The sequence below is a fragment of the Dendrobates tinctorius genome, unplaced genomic scaffold (assembly GCF_039654945.1).
Source record: "Dendrobates tinctorius isolate UK_male_01 unplaced genomic scaffold, ASM3965494v1 ptg000322l, whole genome shotgun sequence".
NCBI classification, from domain to species: domain Eukaryota; kingdom Metazoa; phylum Chordata; class Amphibia; order Anura; family Dendrobatidae; genus Dendrobates; species Dendrobates tinctorius.
Window position 1 is genome coordinate 4050661 of NW_027361989.1, and position 15674 is coordinate 4066334.

General features: G+C 40.3%; 1 protein-coding gene across 3 annotated transcripts in view; it reads left to right on the top strand.

Annotated features, from left to right (window-relative positions):
* Positions 1 to 15674, top strand: part of LOC141074039 (gastrula zinc finger protein XlCGF66.1-like) — a 48357-nt gene that overhangs the window by 19331 nt on the left and 13352 nt on the right. For 2 of the 3 annotated variants that reach the window (XM_073561554.1, XM_073561557.1), the window contains exon 2: positions 9481 to 9585. The exons of the other annotated variant lie outside the window; for it this stretch is intronic. The gene's annotated coding sequence lies outside the window, so the exon portion shown is untranslated. The remainder of the gene's footprint in view (positions 1 to 9480; positions 9586 to 15674) is intronic. 3 annotated transcript variants of the gene reach the window in all.

A 15674-nucleotide genomic window follows, 5' to 3' on the forward strand; every position in this document is an offset into this window, starting at 1 on the left:
CAGTATAATCTTCTCACAGTATCACCATCCCACCACACACAGTATAATCTTCTCACAGTATCACCATCCCACCACACAGTATAATCTTCTCACAGTATCACCATCCCCCCACACACAGTATAATCTTCTCACAGTATCATCATCCCACCACACACAGTATAATCTTCTCACAGTATCACCATCCCCCACACACAGTATAATCTTCTCACAGTGCCACCATCCCCCCACACACAGTATAATCTTCTCACAGTATCACCATCCCACCACACACAGTATAATCTTCTCACAGTATCACCATCCCACCACACACAGTATAATCTTCTCACAGTATCACCATCCCCTCACACACAGTATAATCTTCTCACAGTATCACCATCCCACCACACACAGTATAATCTTCTCACAGTATCACCATCCCACCACACACAGTATAATCTTCTCACAGTATCATCATCCCACCACACACAGTATAATCTTCTCACAGTATCACCATCCCTCCACACACAGTATAATCTTCTCACAGTACCACCATCCCACCACACACAGTATAATCTTCTCACAGTATCACCATCGCACCACACACAGTATAATCTTCTCACAGTATCACCATCCCACCACACACAGTATAATCTTCTCACAGTACCACCATCCCCCACACACAGTATAATCTTCTCACAGTATCATCATCCCACCACACACAGTATAATCTTCTCACAGTATCACCATCCCACCACACACAGTATAATCTTCTCACAGTATCATCATCCCACCACACACAGTATAATCTTCTCATAGTATCACCATCCCACCACACACAGTATAATCTTCTCACAGTATCACCATCCCACCACACACAGTATAATCATCCCACCACACACAGTATAATCTTCTCACAGTATCACCATCCCACCACACACAGTATAATCTTCTCACAGTATCACCATCCCACCACACACAGTATAATCTCCTCACAGTATCACCATCCCCTCACACACAGTATAATCTTCTCACAGTATCACCATCCCACCACACACAGTATAATCTTCTCACAGTATCACCATCCCACCACACAGTATAATCTCACAGTACCACCATCCCCTCACACACAGTATAATCTTCTCACAGTATCACCATCCCATCACACACAGTATAACCTTCTCACAGTATCACCATCCCCCCACACACAGTATAATCTACTCACAGTATCAGCATCCCACCACACACAGTATAATCTTCTCACAGTACCACCATCCCACCACACACAGTATAATCTTCTCACAGTATCACCATCCCACCACACACAGTATCATCTCACAGTACCACCATCCCACCACACACAGTATAATCTTCTCACAGTATCACCATCCCATCACACACAGTATAATCTACTCACAGTATCAGCATCCCACCACACACAGTATAATCTTCTCACAGTACCACCATCCCACCACACACAGTATAATCTTCTCACAGTATCACCATCCCACCACACACAGTATCATCTCACAGTACCACCATCCCACCACACACAGTATAATCTTCTCACAGTATCACCATCCCATCACACACAGTATAATCTTCTCACAATATCACCATCCCCCCACACACAGTATAATCTTCTCACAGTATCACCATCCCATCACACACAGTATAATCTTCTCACAGTATCACCATCCCACCACACACAGTATAATCTTCTCACAGTATCATCATTCCCACCACACACAGTATAATCTTCTCACAATATCACCATCCCCCACACACAGTATAATCTTCTCACAGTACCGCCATCCCACCACACACAGTATAATCTTCTCACAGTATTACCATCCCTCCACACACAGTATAATCTTCTCACAGTATCACCATCCCACCACACACAGTATAATCTTCTTACAGTATCACCATCCACCACACACAGTATAATCTTCTCACAGTATCACCATCCCACCACACACAGTATAATCTTCTCACAGTATCACCATCCCACCACACACAGTATAATCTTCTCACAGTATCACCATCCCACCACACACAGTATAATCTCACAGTATCACCATCCCACCACACACAGTATAATCTTCTCACAGTATCACCATCCCCCCACGCACAGTATAATCTTCTCACAGTATCACCATCCCCCACACACAGTATAATCTTCTCACAGTATCACCATCCCTCCACACACAGTATAATCTTCTCACAGTATCACCATCCCACCACACACAGTATAATCTTCTCACCGTACCACCATCCCACCACACACAGTATAATCTTCTCACAGTACCACCATCCCACCACACACAGTATAATCTTCTCACAGTATTACCATCCCACCACATACAGTATAATCTTCTCACAGTATCACCATCCCACCACACACAGTATAATCATCCCACCACACACAGTATAATCTTCTCACAGTATCACCATCCCACCACACACAGTATAATCTTCTCACAGTATCAATATCCCACCACACACAGTATAATCTTCTCACAGTATCACCATCCCCTCACACACAGTATAATCTTCTCACAGTATCACCATCCCACCACACACAGTATAATCTTCTCACAGTATCACCATCCCACCACACACAGTATAATCTTCTCACAGTACCACCATCCCCTCACACACAGTATAATCTTCTCACAGTATCACCATCCCATCACACACAGTATAATCTTCTCACAGTATCACCATCCCACCACACACAGTATAATCTACTCACAGTATCATCATTCCCACCACACACAGTATAATCTTCTCACAATATCACCATCCCCCACACACAGTATAATCTTCTCACAGTATCACCATCCCACCACGCACAGTATAATCTTCTCACAGTACCACCATCCCCTCACACACTGTATAATCTTCTCACAGTATCACCATCCCATCACACACAGTATAATCTTCTCACAGTATCATCATCCCACCACACACAGTATAATCTTCTCACAGTATGACCATCCCACCACACACAGTATAATCTCACAGTATCACCATCCCACCACACACAGTATAATCTTCTCACAGTATCACCATCCCACCACACACAGTATAATCTTCTCACAGTATCACCATCCCACCACACACAGTATAATCTTCTCACAGTATCACCATCCCCCCACGCACAGTATAATCTCACAGTATCACCATCCCCCACGCACAGTATAATCTTCTCACAGTATCACCATCCCCCACGCACAGTATAATCTTCTCACAGTATCACCATCCCATCACACACAGTATAATCTTCTCACAGTATCACCATCCCTCCACACACAGTATAATCTTCTCACAGTATCACCATCCCACCACACACAGTATAATCTTCTCACCGTACCACCATCCCACCACACACAGTATAATCTTCTCACATTACCACCATCCCACCACACACAGTATAATCTTCTCACAGTATTACCATCCCACCACACACAGTATAATCTTCTCACAGTATCACCATCCCACCACACACAGTATAATCTTCTCACAGTATCACCATCCCACCACACACAGAATAATCTTCTCACAGTATCACCATCCCACCACACACAGTATAATCTTCTCACAGTACCACCATCCCACCACACACAGTATAATCTTCTCACAGTATTACCATCCCACCACACACAGTATAATCTTCTCACAGTATCACCATCCCACCACACACAGTATAATCTTCTCACAGTACCACCATCCCACCACACACAGTATAATCTCACAGTATCACCATCCCACCACACACAGTATAATCTTCTCACAGTATCACCATCCCACCACACACAGAATAATCTTCTCACAGTATTACCATCCTCCCACACACAGTATAATCTTCTCACAGTATCACCATCCTCCCACACACAGTATAATCTTCTCACAGTATCACCATCCCCCCCACACACAGTATAATCTTCTCACAGTATCACCATCCCCCCACACACAGTATAATCTTCTCACAGTACCACCATCCCACCACACACAGTATAATCTTCTCACAGTATCACCATCCCACCACACACAGTATAATCTTCTCACAGTATCACCATCCCACCACACAGTATAATCTTCTCACAGTATCACCATCCCCCCACACACAGTATAATCTTCTCACAGTATCACCATCCCACCACACACAGTATAATCTTCTCACAGTATCACCATCCCACCACACACAGTATAATCTTCTCACAGTATCACCATCCCACCACACAGTATAATCTTCTCACAGTATCACCATCCCCACACACACAGTATAATCTTCTCACAGTATCATCATCCCACCACACACAGTATAATCTTCTCACAGTATCACCATCCCCCACACACAGTATAATCTTCTCACAGTGCCACCATCCCACCACACACAGTATAATCTTCTCACAGTATCACCATCCCACCACACACAGTATAATCTTCTCACAGTATCACCATCCCCTCACACACAGTATAATCTTCTCACAGTATCACCATCCCACCACACACAGTATAATCTTCTCACAGTATCACCATCCCACCACACACAGTATAATCTTCTCACAGTATCATCATCCCACCACACACAGTATAATCTTCTCACAGTATCACCATCCCACCACACACAGTATAATCTTCTCACAGTATCACCATCCCACCACACACAGTATAATCTTCTCACAGTACCACCATCCCCCACACACAGTATAATCTTCTCACAGTATCATCATCCCACCACACACAGTATAATCTTCTCACAGTATCACCATCCCACCACACACAGTATAATCTTCTCACAGTATCATCATCCCACCACACACAGTATAATCTTCTCATAGTATCACCATCCCCCCCACACACAGTATAATCTCACAGTATCACCATCCCACCACACACAGTATAATCATCCCACCACACAGTATAATCTTCTCACAGTATCACCATCCCACCACACACAGTATAATCTTCTCACAGTATCACCATCCCACCACACACAGTATAATCTTCTCACAGTATCACCATCCCCTCACACACAGTATAATCTTCTCACAGTATCACCATCCCACCACACACAGTATAATCTTCTCACAGTATCACCATCCCACCACACACAGTATAATCTCACAGTACCACCATCCCCTCACACACAGTATAATCTTCTCACAGTATCACCATCCCATCACACACAGTATAACCTTCTCACAGTATCACCATCCCCCCACACACAGTATAATCTACTCACAGTATCAGCATCCCACCACACACAGTATAATCTTCTCACAGTACCACCATCCCACCACACACAGTATAATCTTCTCACAGTATCACCATCCCACCACACACAGTATCATCTCACAGTACCACCATCCCACCACACACAGTATAATCTTCTCACAGTATCACCATCCCATCACACACAGTATAATCTACTCACAGTATCAGCATCCCACCACACACAGTATAATCTTCTCACAGTACCACCATCCCACCACACACAGTATAATCTTCTCACAGTATCACCATCCCACCACACACAGTATCATCTCACAGTACCACCATCCCACCACACACAGTATAATCTTCTCACAGTATCACAATCCCATCACACACAGTATAATCTTCTCACAATATCACCATCCCCCCACACACAGTATAATCTTCTCACAGTATCACCATCCCATCACACACAGTATAATCTTCTCACAGTATCACCATCCCACCACACACAGTATAATCTCACAGTATCATCATTCCCACCACACACAGTATAATCTTCTCACAATATCACCATCCCCCCACACATAGTATAATCTTCTCACAGTACCGCCATCCCACCACACACAGTATAATCTTCTCACAGTATTACCATCCCCCCACACACAGTATAATCTTCTCACAGTATCACCATCCCACCACACACAGTATAATCTTCTTACAGTATCACCATCCACCACACACAGTATAATCTTCTCACAGTATCACCATCCCACCACACACAGTATAATCTTCTCACAGTATCACCATCCCACCACACACAGTATAATCTTCTCACAGTATCACCATCCCACCACACACAGTATAATCTTCTCACAGTATCACCATCCCACCACACACAGTATAATCTTCTCACAGTACCACCATCCCACCACACACAGTATAATCTCACAGTATCACCATCCCACCACACACAGTATAATCTTCTCACAGTATCACCATCCCACCACACACAGTATAATCTTCTCACGGTATCACCATCCCAGCACACACAGTATAATCATCTCACAGTATCACCATCCCACCACACACAGTATAATCTTCTCACAGTATCACCATCCCACCACACTCAGTATAATCTTCTCACAGTACCACCATCCCACCACACACAGTATAATCTTCTCACAGTATCACCACCCCCCCACACACATTATAATCTTCTCACAGTATCACCATCCCACCACACAGTATAATCTCACACTATCACCATCCCACCACACACAGTATAATCTTCTCACAGTATCACCATCCCCCCCACACACAGTATAATCTTCTCACAGTATCACCATCCCACCACACACAGTATAATCTTCTCACAGTACCACCATCGCACCACACACAGTATAATCTTCTCACAGTATCACCATCCCACCACACACAGTATAATCTTCTCACAGTGTCACCATCCCACCACACACAGTATAATCTTCTCACAGTATCACCATCCCACCACACACAGTATAATCTTCTCACAGTATCACCATCCCACCACACACAGTATAATCTTCTCACAGTACCACCATCCCACCACACACAGTATAATCTTCTCACAGTACCACCATCGCACCACACACAGTATAATCTTCTCACAGTATCACCACCCCCCCACACACATTATAATCTTCTCACAGTATCACCATCCCACCACACAGTATAATCTTCTCACACTATCACCATCCCACCACACACAGTATAATCTTCTCACAGTATCACCATCCCCCCCACACACAGTATAATCTTCTCACAGTATCACCATCCCACCACACACAGTATAATCTTCTCACAGTACCACCATCGCACCACACACAGTATAATCTTCTCACAGTATCACCATCCCACCACACACAGTATAATCTTCTCACAGTGTCACCATCCCACCACACACAGTATAATCTTCTCACAGTATCACCATCCCACCACACACAGTATAATCTTCTCACAGTATCACCATCCCACCACACACAGTATAATCTTCTCACAGTACCACCATCCCACCACACACAGTATAATCTTCTCACAGTACCACCATCGCACCACACACAGTATAATCTTCTCACAGTATCACCATCCCACCACAAACAGTATAATCTTCTCACAGTGTCACCATCCCACCACACACAGTATAATCTTCTCACAGTATCACCATCCCACCACACACAGTATAATCTTCTCACAGTATCACCATCCCACCACACACAGTATAATAATCTTCTCACAGTATCACCATCCCACCACACACAGTATAATAATCATCTCACAGTATCACCATCCCACCACACTCAGTATAATCTTCTCACAGTACCACCATCCCACCACACACAGTATAATCTTCTCACAGTTTCACCATCCCCCCCACACACAGTATAATCTTCTCACAGTATCACCATCCCACCACACACAGTATAATCTCACAGTATCACCATCCCACCAGACAGTATAATCTTCTCACAGTATCACCATCCCACCACACACAGTATAATCTTCTCACAGTATCACCATCCCACCACACACAGTATAATCTTCTCACAGTATCACCATCCCACCACACACAGTATAATCTTCTCACAGTATCACCATCCCACCACACACAGTATAATCTTCTCACAGTACCACCATCCCACCACACACAGTATAATCTCACAGTATCACCATCCCACCAGACACTGTATAATCTTCTCACAGTATCACCATCCCACCACACACAGTATAATCTTCTCATAGTACCACCATCCCACCACACACAGTATAATCTTCTCACAGTTTCACCATCCCCCCCACACACAGTATAATCTTCTCACATTATCACCATCCCACCACACACAGTATAATCTTCTCACAGTATCACCATCCCACCACACACAGTATAATCTTCTCACAGTATCACCATCCCACCACACACAGTATAATCTTCTCACAGTACCACCATCCCACCACACACAGTATAATCTCACAGTATCACCATCCCACCAGACACAGTATAATCTTCTCACAGTATCACCATCCCACCACACACAGTATAATCTTCTCACAGTATCACCATCCCACCACACACAGTATAATCTTCTCACAGTATTGTAAAATAATGCATATCCTGTAAAATACTCAGGACTAGTTACCAGATAAAAATATAGTGATTTATTTGGATTCTTCCATCAAAGAAAGGTTATTACAGAAAAACAGGTGAATAAAAATAGGTGAAAGAGAAATTGTCCATTAGATCATGTTCTGAGATCCCTCATGGCAAAAGCAACATGTATTCTTCTTCTCTCCGAGATCCTGAATAGCAAATGGCTGCTGTGTCTCAGTTCGGCTTCTCACATCGCCAGCTGTTATGTCATGTCATGTCATCTTGCGTCTGTCTCTCATGATGGTGAGGGAAGAAGAGAGCGACCTCTACAGTTAGCCATGAATTATATACGTCTCCTAAAGCACATGGTCTCTACATATATGGAGCTGTCTTTCTACCATGAGCCAAGCTTAAAAATAGCCTATGTCGTGTAAGCTAAAGCAATGTACAGAACTGGGTCTTATAAGAAATTAACGGATTATTAATATTTAACAATTCCCCCTTTTGAGGGAGACAGACATTAATTGGAACCCTCAAATATAACAAGATCTTCTTTCTTCTTTTCTTCTTCTTTGACAAAATAATTTAATATCAATAATAATAATAATAATAATAATAATAATATCAGATTACCGTTATAAGTACTCAATGACATAATTGATGTGAATTCATGTTATGGTAAGTCGTGAACAATATTCATATAAAATATGTATAATTATACTTCCCTAAGTCTAAATTGAAGCATCTCAGGTCCAGTCATCATCATCTGATGTCATCTGGTCTTCATTTTGATGTCTTCTGTCTTCTTCTTGGTTCTTTTAAAAATACAGTTTTCTTATAGCATATAGATGTGTTGTGTATCAAATCAAAGTCCATAATTTCAAATGTTAATACGAAAACAAAGTCTATGCAGCTTTAATATCTGTGCAGTGTTATCTTTAAAAACCTGGGCTTACATTGGCTCGCCTTGGATATTCTGGAATCCTCCATCGGTACTGGTCTTTGAACAGGTGTGACGTCTTTGGTCAGCAAAGCAAGGGTTAAAATGACTCTTCCTTGCTAAACATAGCACCATAACCAGTCCTTGTCCTAATGCACAGGACATATGTCAGGGTTGTAGCTTCCTGATAATTACCTTCATTGTTCACCAGCTTTCATCGAAGCTTTTCAGGTGATTGAAAACCTCTGGAACTTGATAAGAACGTGATAACACCGTTCATCTCAGCATCATAGGATCATCGTCCTCTGGTTGTCAGGTTAGACACTTTAATTGTGACTGTCGGTGGTGGATACTGCACTTGTGACTGTCAGTGGTGGATACTGCATTTGTAATTAACACAGTCTATTACTCAGTAATCATAGCTTTGTTACCTTCTGGGACTTCTGGATCGCGGCATTCTTCTTCTTGCAACTGATAAAAATCAATGAAGTTTAGAAATGTGAAAAGTCTTTATTAACATAATTTCAGTATCTTGCTTGAAGTCTTCATTCCCTATTCTATACCAAATCTGGTAATTTCCTATCCCATAATATCACAGCGTACCATAGCAATCAGTAATATCCATATAATTATTATCAGAATTTGTACTGTATATGGATTTCAATATTTGAAATAATAAACCAATAATAAGTGATAATACATTATTATCCATTTTTTTCATGTGATAGAACATTTTTATGTCATAGGTGTAATTACCTTTTTCAACCCATAGGTGTCACTGTGTTTTATGTAACCAGTGTTTTCATCTTTATTAATAAGGAATATATTTATTATACTAATAATATGTAGGAATGTATAGCCATGAACCAAAATAAGAATATATGAGTGAGCGAATGAATGAATAAAAGAATTGTTGCATATAACTCAGAAGTGAAACATTTTCCTTAGTAATAGAACCATATAATTGCTATATTTAATGAAGCAATATTCTCAGTAGATATTACTTTACTAAATATTGGTGAAAGAATTAAAAATAATGAAAAATAAGAATAAAAATAAAAATAAGAATAAGGCCTTTATGTTGATGCAGAGTAGTTATGTCTTCAGTAACATACACCCTTAATATTTCCATGATCTGGATTATTTCATAATTGTCATAAACTTGTGTTATCAAAATATTCAAATCATGCAACTTTGCATATAATTCCTCTTAGTGTAAAGAAATGACTCTTTATAATACTTGTTATTATACCCAATACTTATACCATTGTACCTTATTAATATTTTTTTTTTTTTTTTCCCATTAAAATGTGTGAAGAAGAGGTATTAATCAAATGTGATTATGTAGTCAGGATAAAAAACATATTTCTCCCTTAATACCAAAAAATATTGTTTCATGAAATAATTCATTTATCAAAACCAAAATTAAAAATAATTAATGTAGAAATTATGTGAATTTATACTTGCTTATACCATTATTTGTCTGAAGATGTGTAACCATCAAAATTAATTTGAATATCATAAAATTATCCTTTGGAAAAATTAATTTAAATGTAACACACTTGGACAGAGAAGGAAGGTCCACTATTCCCAGATGCAGCTGGTGAATACCAGGCTCTGTGCTGGTGCCTGTTTAAAAGAGCTAAAGCTGATAAGGAAAGAATAGATTTTCTTCCTAAACTATTTTCTATTTTGTTGTGCGATTGCACTTATCCACAATTAACTAAATCAAGAAATAATAATTACTATAGAAATATAGAAATATATGTTGTGTAGATAATATTTCATTATGTATCTTAATATTCTAATTTCCTAAAGATAAAAGCTTTGGGGTTTTTTTTTTTTTCTCTCATGCATTCAGGATCCTGAGGTCTCACAAACATATCACATTACTCGCTCAGCAGCTGCTCATACACTCAGTCACTGTCACTCAGACTGTGTCACATATTAACTTTAATACACGTATTTTAACCCAAATTATCCTAATTATCAATGCATTGTAAACTATTTCAATTTAGTCTCTTAATATTTCTTTGAATATTCCCCAAATACACATGACATAAATATATATGTATAGCTATACTTGACATTTAGGCCTGGAAAAAATTCCATTGCTTTGCAAAAGTTGAGAAAAGCTTTAAAATTCTTTTCCTAAGGAACAGGGACATAGTATACTGGTATACTTGTATTATTAGAACAAGGTTCAAATTCCCCTGCTGTGGTTGTCATTCAAACCATGCAGTAAAAAAAAAAAAACACACACCCAGAACATTTTAAAAAGCAATTAGTTATTTCCTTTTAAGGGTTAGATATATAAAATCATGCAATTATTGCAACATCCTGTGTAAATAAAGGCATAAATCCTTGGAAGAGAATTTTTCTCGATTAAGTCCTGCTTTGAAATGAAAATTCTAAGGAAACATAAAAAATAAGGTTAATATCATATTCATATTCTAAATATTATTACTGATGTAGATTTTAATTTTCATTAAAAAAATACAGTTCTACTATTTCTACTTCTACAAACACTCTATATATACTGTATGACTATGTATATATCCACAAACCATAAAACTACAGGATTATACTCTATAACTCACTAATTGTATAACACTGTTACACAATATATATTACTTTTTCTAACCAATTCCTACACCCATACTTATTTCTCTGCAAAAAATATCCTGAAAGGTTCTTGCCATTTTAAAGCTGATAGATTCTTGGAGCAGAGTATTCAGTTTACAGGCCATGATGTCACTCACCACCTGCTTCTGTCTGTTAAATTCGGCCATCTTTGTTACAGAAAGAAAATCAGAACTCATCATTTTTCTTAATTCAATTTGTGTCTTTTCGGTGTTCTTTTGCATCATTCCATATGGTTTATAACAAACATGTGATTTTCTTTTTCTTTCTTCGTAGATTTGATTTTGGGGAAAACTCATTTTAGAAGGTTTTGCTAATACAGGCTTCTGATAAGATTTTACTCTGCCTGTCTTCCCAAAATTAGCACAATTTACTTTCCTCTCACGATTCTCGTGTTTTCTGGCGAAATCAAGGAATTGCGCACATTCAAACAAAGAATCTTTTTGTGACGCAATAACACGAGATGCAGGATTTAGAAACCAAAATTTGCTTACAAAACTCCTTATGAGGGACGGTGTTTTGACATTCTCACTCAGCATTTTGTACAAACGTTCATATATGGACATGAACGTAAAAATACATTCCTTCCGACCAATCCTTAATTTTTGAAGAATATCAATATCTGGATGATTTTCATTTGATGAACAAAAAATGAGAATTTTTAATCTGTCCTTATCAGTTAAATTCTCATGTGTTTCACCAGATAACTTTAAAGACAATCTCCTAGCAAAATTTACAGGGATCCACATTTTGAACAACTGATTCTTCTCCTCGTTAGATAAATCAAAGTTATCAGAACAACTTTCAAAGATCTCAGAGTTTCTATAAACATCTATTTTGTTGTCATAAGCAGGAATTATTTGGCATATTTTTATCAAATTCTTCCTCACGCTATTTCGGGTTTGGGCCTGTGAGTCTTCTATTTTTAGTGGTACGTCTTTCCCTTGTACGTCCTCTACGTCAGTTCTGAAGTCTCCTCCTACGTCTCCATCTTGTTCCACGTCTGCAAGGTCACCTTCAATGACTGCTACTTGTAACTGTTTCTCCACATTACAGTGAATCTCGGGAATATCACTATCCTCTACACAATCATTTTTAGATTTCTCTGACACAGATCTATGAAATATATCTACCATCTGTAGAATATTTTTTAATCTCTCTCTTTCTCTATTGAAAAACTTAGAATCTAACCTCTGATTCTCGAGTTCACACTCGGCATATAAACTTAACCATAAAACTTCTGAATTAGAATTGTCTACAGACTTAAATTTCAATTTACTCTGCTTAGCAAGACAATTAATGACATCCATTTTATCTTACCTTGAAATGTCTCAGCTCCTTTGATGGACAACGCTGGGTTCCTGTCTTCACACGTCTGGCTTAGGTCTGGTACTTTTGGCACTTGTAGTACTTCTCAATCTATCTGGTACTTCTTACTTCTAGGTTCCATGTGATTCTTGTAAGTAGTGGAATTCCCGATAACTTGCACATATGATTTGACGTTAGCAAAGTCCAATCCCCCGTGTGCAAGTTGAGGGAAATCCGCAAAAAAGTACAAAAATTCAGATCTGGCTGGCTCTCCAATGTAAAATAATGCATATCCTGTAAAATACTCAGGACTAGTTACCAGATAAAAATATAGTGATTTATTTGGATTCTTCCATCAAAGAAAGGTTATTACAGAAAAACAGGTGAATAAAAATAGGTGAAAGAGAAATTGTCCATTAGATCATGTTCTGAGATCCCTCATGGCAAAAGCAACATGTATTCTTCTTCTCTCCGAGATCCTGAATAGCAAATGGCTGCTGTGTCTCAGTTCGGCTTCTCACATCGCCAGCTGTTATGTCATGTCATGTCATCTTGCGTCTGTCTCTCATGATGGTGAGGGAAGAAGAGAGCGACCTCTACAGTTAGCCATGAATTATATACGTCTCCTAAAGCACATGGTCTCTACATATATGGAGCTGTCTTTCTACCATGAGCCAAGCTTAAAAATAGCCTATGTCGTGTAAGCTAAAGCAATGTACAGAACTGGGTCTTATAAGAAATTAACGGATTATTAATATTTAACAAGTATCACCATCCCACCACACACAGTATAATCTTCTCACAGTATCACCATCCCACCACACACATTATAATCTTCTCATAGTACCACCATCCCACCACACACAGTATAATCTTCTCACAGTACCACAATCCCACCACACACAGTATAATCTCACAGTATCACCATCCCACCAGACACAGTATAATCTTCTCACAGTATCACCATCCCACCACACACAGTATAATCTTCTCACAGTATCACCATCCCACCACACACAGTTTAATCTTCTCACAGTATCACCATCCCACCACACACAGTATAATCTTCTCACAGTATCACCATCCCACCACACACAGTATAATCTTCTCACAGTATCACCATCCCCCCCACACACAGTATAATCTTCTCACAGTATCACCATCCCCCCACACACATTATAATCTTCTCACAGTATCACCATCCCACCACACACAGTATAACCTCACAGTATCACCATCCTCCCACACACAGTATAATCTTCTCACAGTATCACCATCCCACCACACACATTATAATCTTCTCATAGTACCACCATCCCACCACACACAGTATAATCTCACAGTATCACCATCCCACCACACACAGTATAATCTTCTCTCAGTATCACCATCCCACCACACACAGTATTTTGATTCCACATTAGCAGCTTGCCATACACAGGATAATGCTTCCACAGGACTGGCATCCTCCCACACACAGTATATTGTTCCCACAGTACTGCCATCCCCCCACTTTCTAATGTTCCCACAGTACTGCCCAGTACATGCCCAATATGGTACCATCCACCTCACTGACTACCTCCGACCACCGACAGTTAATTAATAAATACTCACTTATCCTCATTCTTGATGCAGATACTAATGAACCCAGGATCTATGAGATATATACCATACGATAGTTGGATAGGCAGGAGTGTATCATCCATAAAGGTAGCCCACTCGGTTGATATGATGCCTATGAATTGAGAGGGCTCGTGGGGTGTGGGATTGGTCAAATATCAGGAATTTTGGAGGTATCCTATGTGGTGTAGTAACCACTGTGTCCGCTAGGGGGTGCTCTGTGGATGTCCCAAGAGCGAGCATGAGTGGCTGAATCCTGAAGGACGGTTATGTATCTCAAGGTGGGTGGAACTGAGATGGAGACTTATGTATGCTTGTTGATCAGCAAGGACATTGCTGAGGTGTTGCTTCAAGGCCACAGGGAGAAGTCTCCAGGTAACTAGAGAGATGGGGGGGCCTGGTTACCTACAAACCCACCCAGGTGGTGTGTTTAAGAACCCTATTGTAAAAGACTATGTGAGTGTGTGAAGGACCTGTGATGAGGTCATAGTCATGTGACCCGGTGGGCGTGGCTATGGACCATATAATGTGGCCAGGGTAGGTCACATGGGGTGAATGCTGGGACCTGTCTGAGAGATGGGGGCTGCCTTCTGACAGCAAGTGAATGCTGTGTTAATGGCTGCATGTGCCTGGTAATTCCCTGGAGGGAATAGACGTCTGCCGCATGAACGTGAAGGAACCATGAGTGACCCTGACGTGGGTGAGATAACACTGAGGCTGAAGAGCCTGTATAATGGACGCTATGCTGCATAAAGGAACTTTATTTTGCTTCTGTAGGTTTATGATGGAGGAATAAACCGCATGAACTACGATGTTTTATGAAAAACCCTGTGC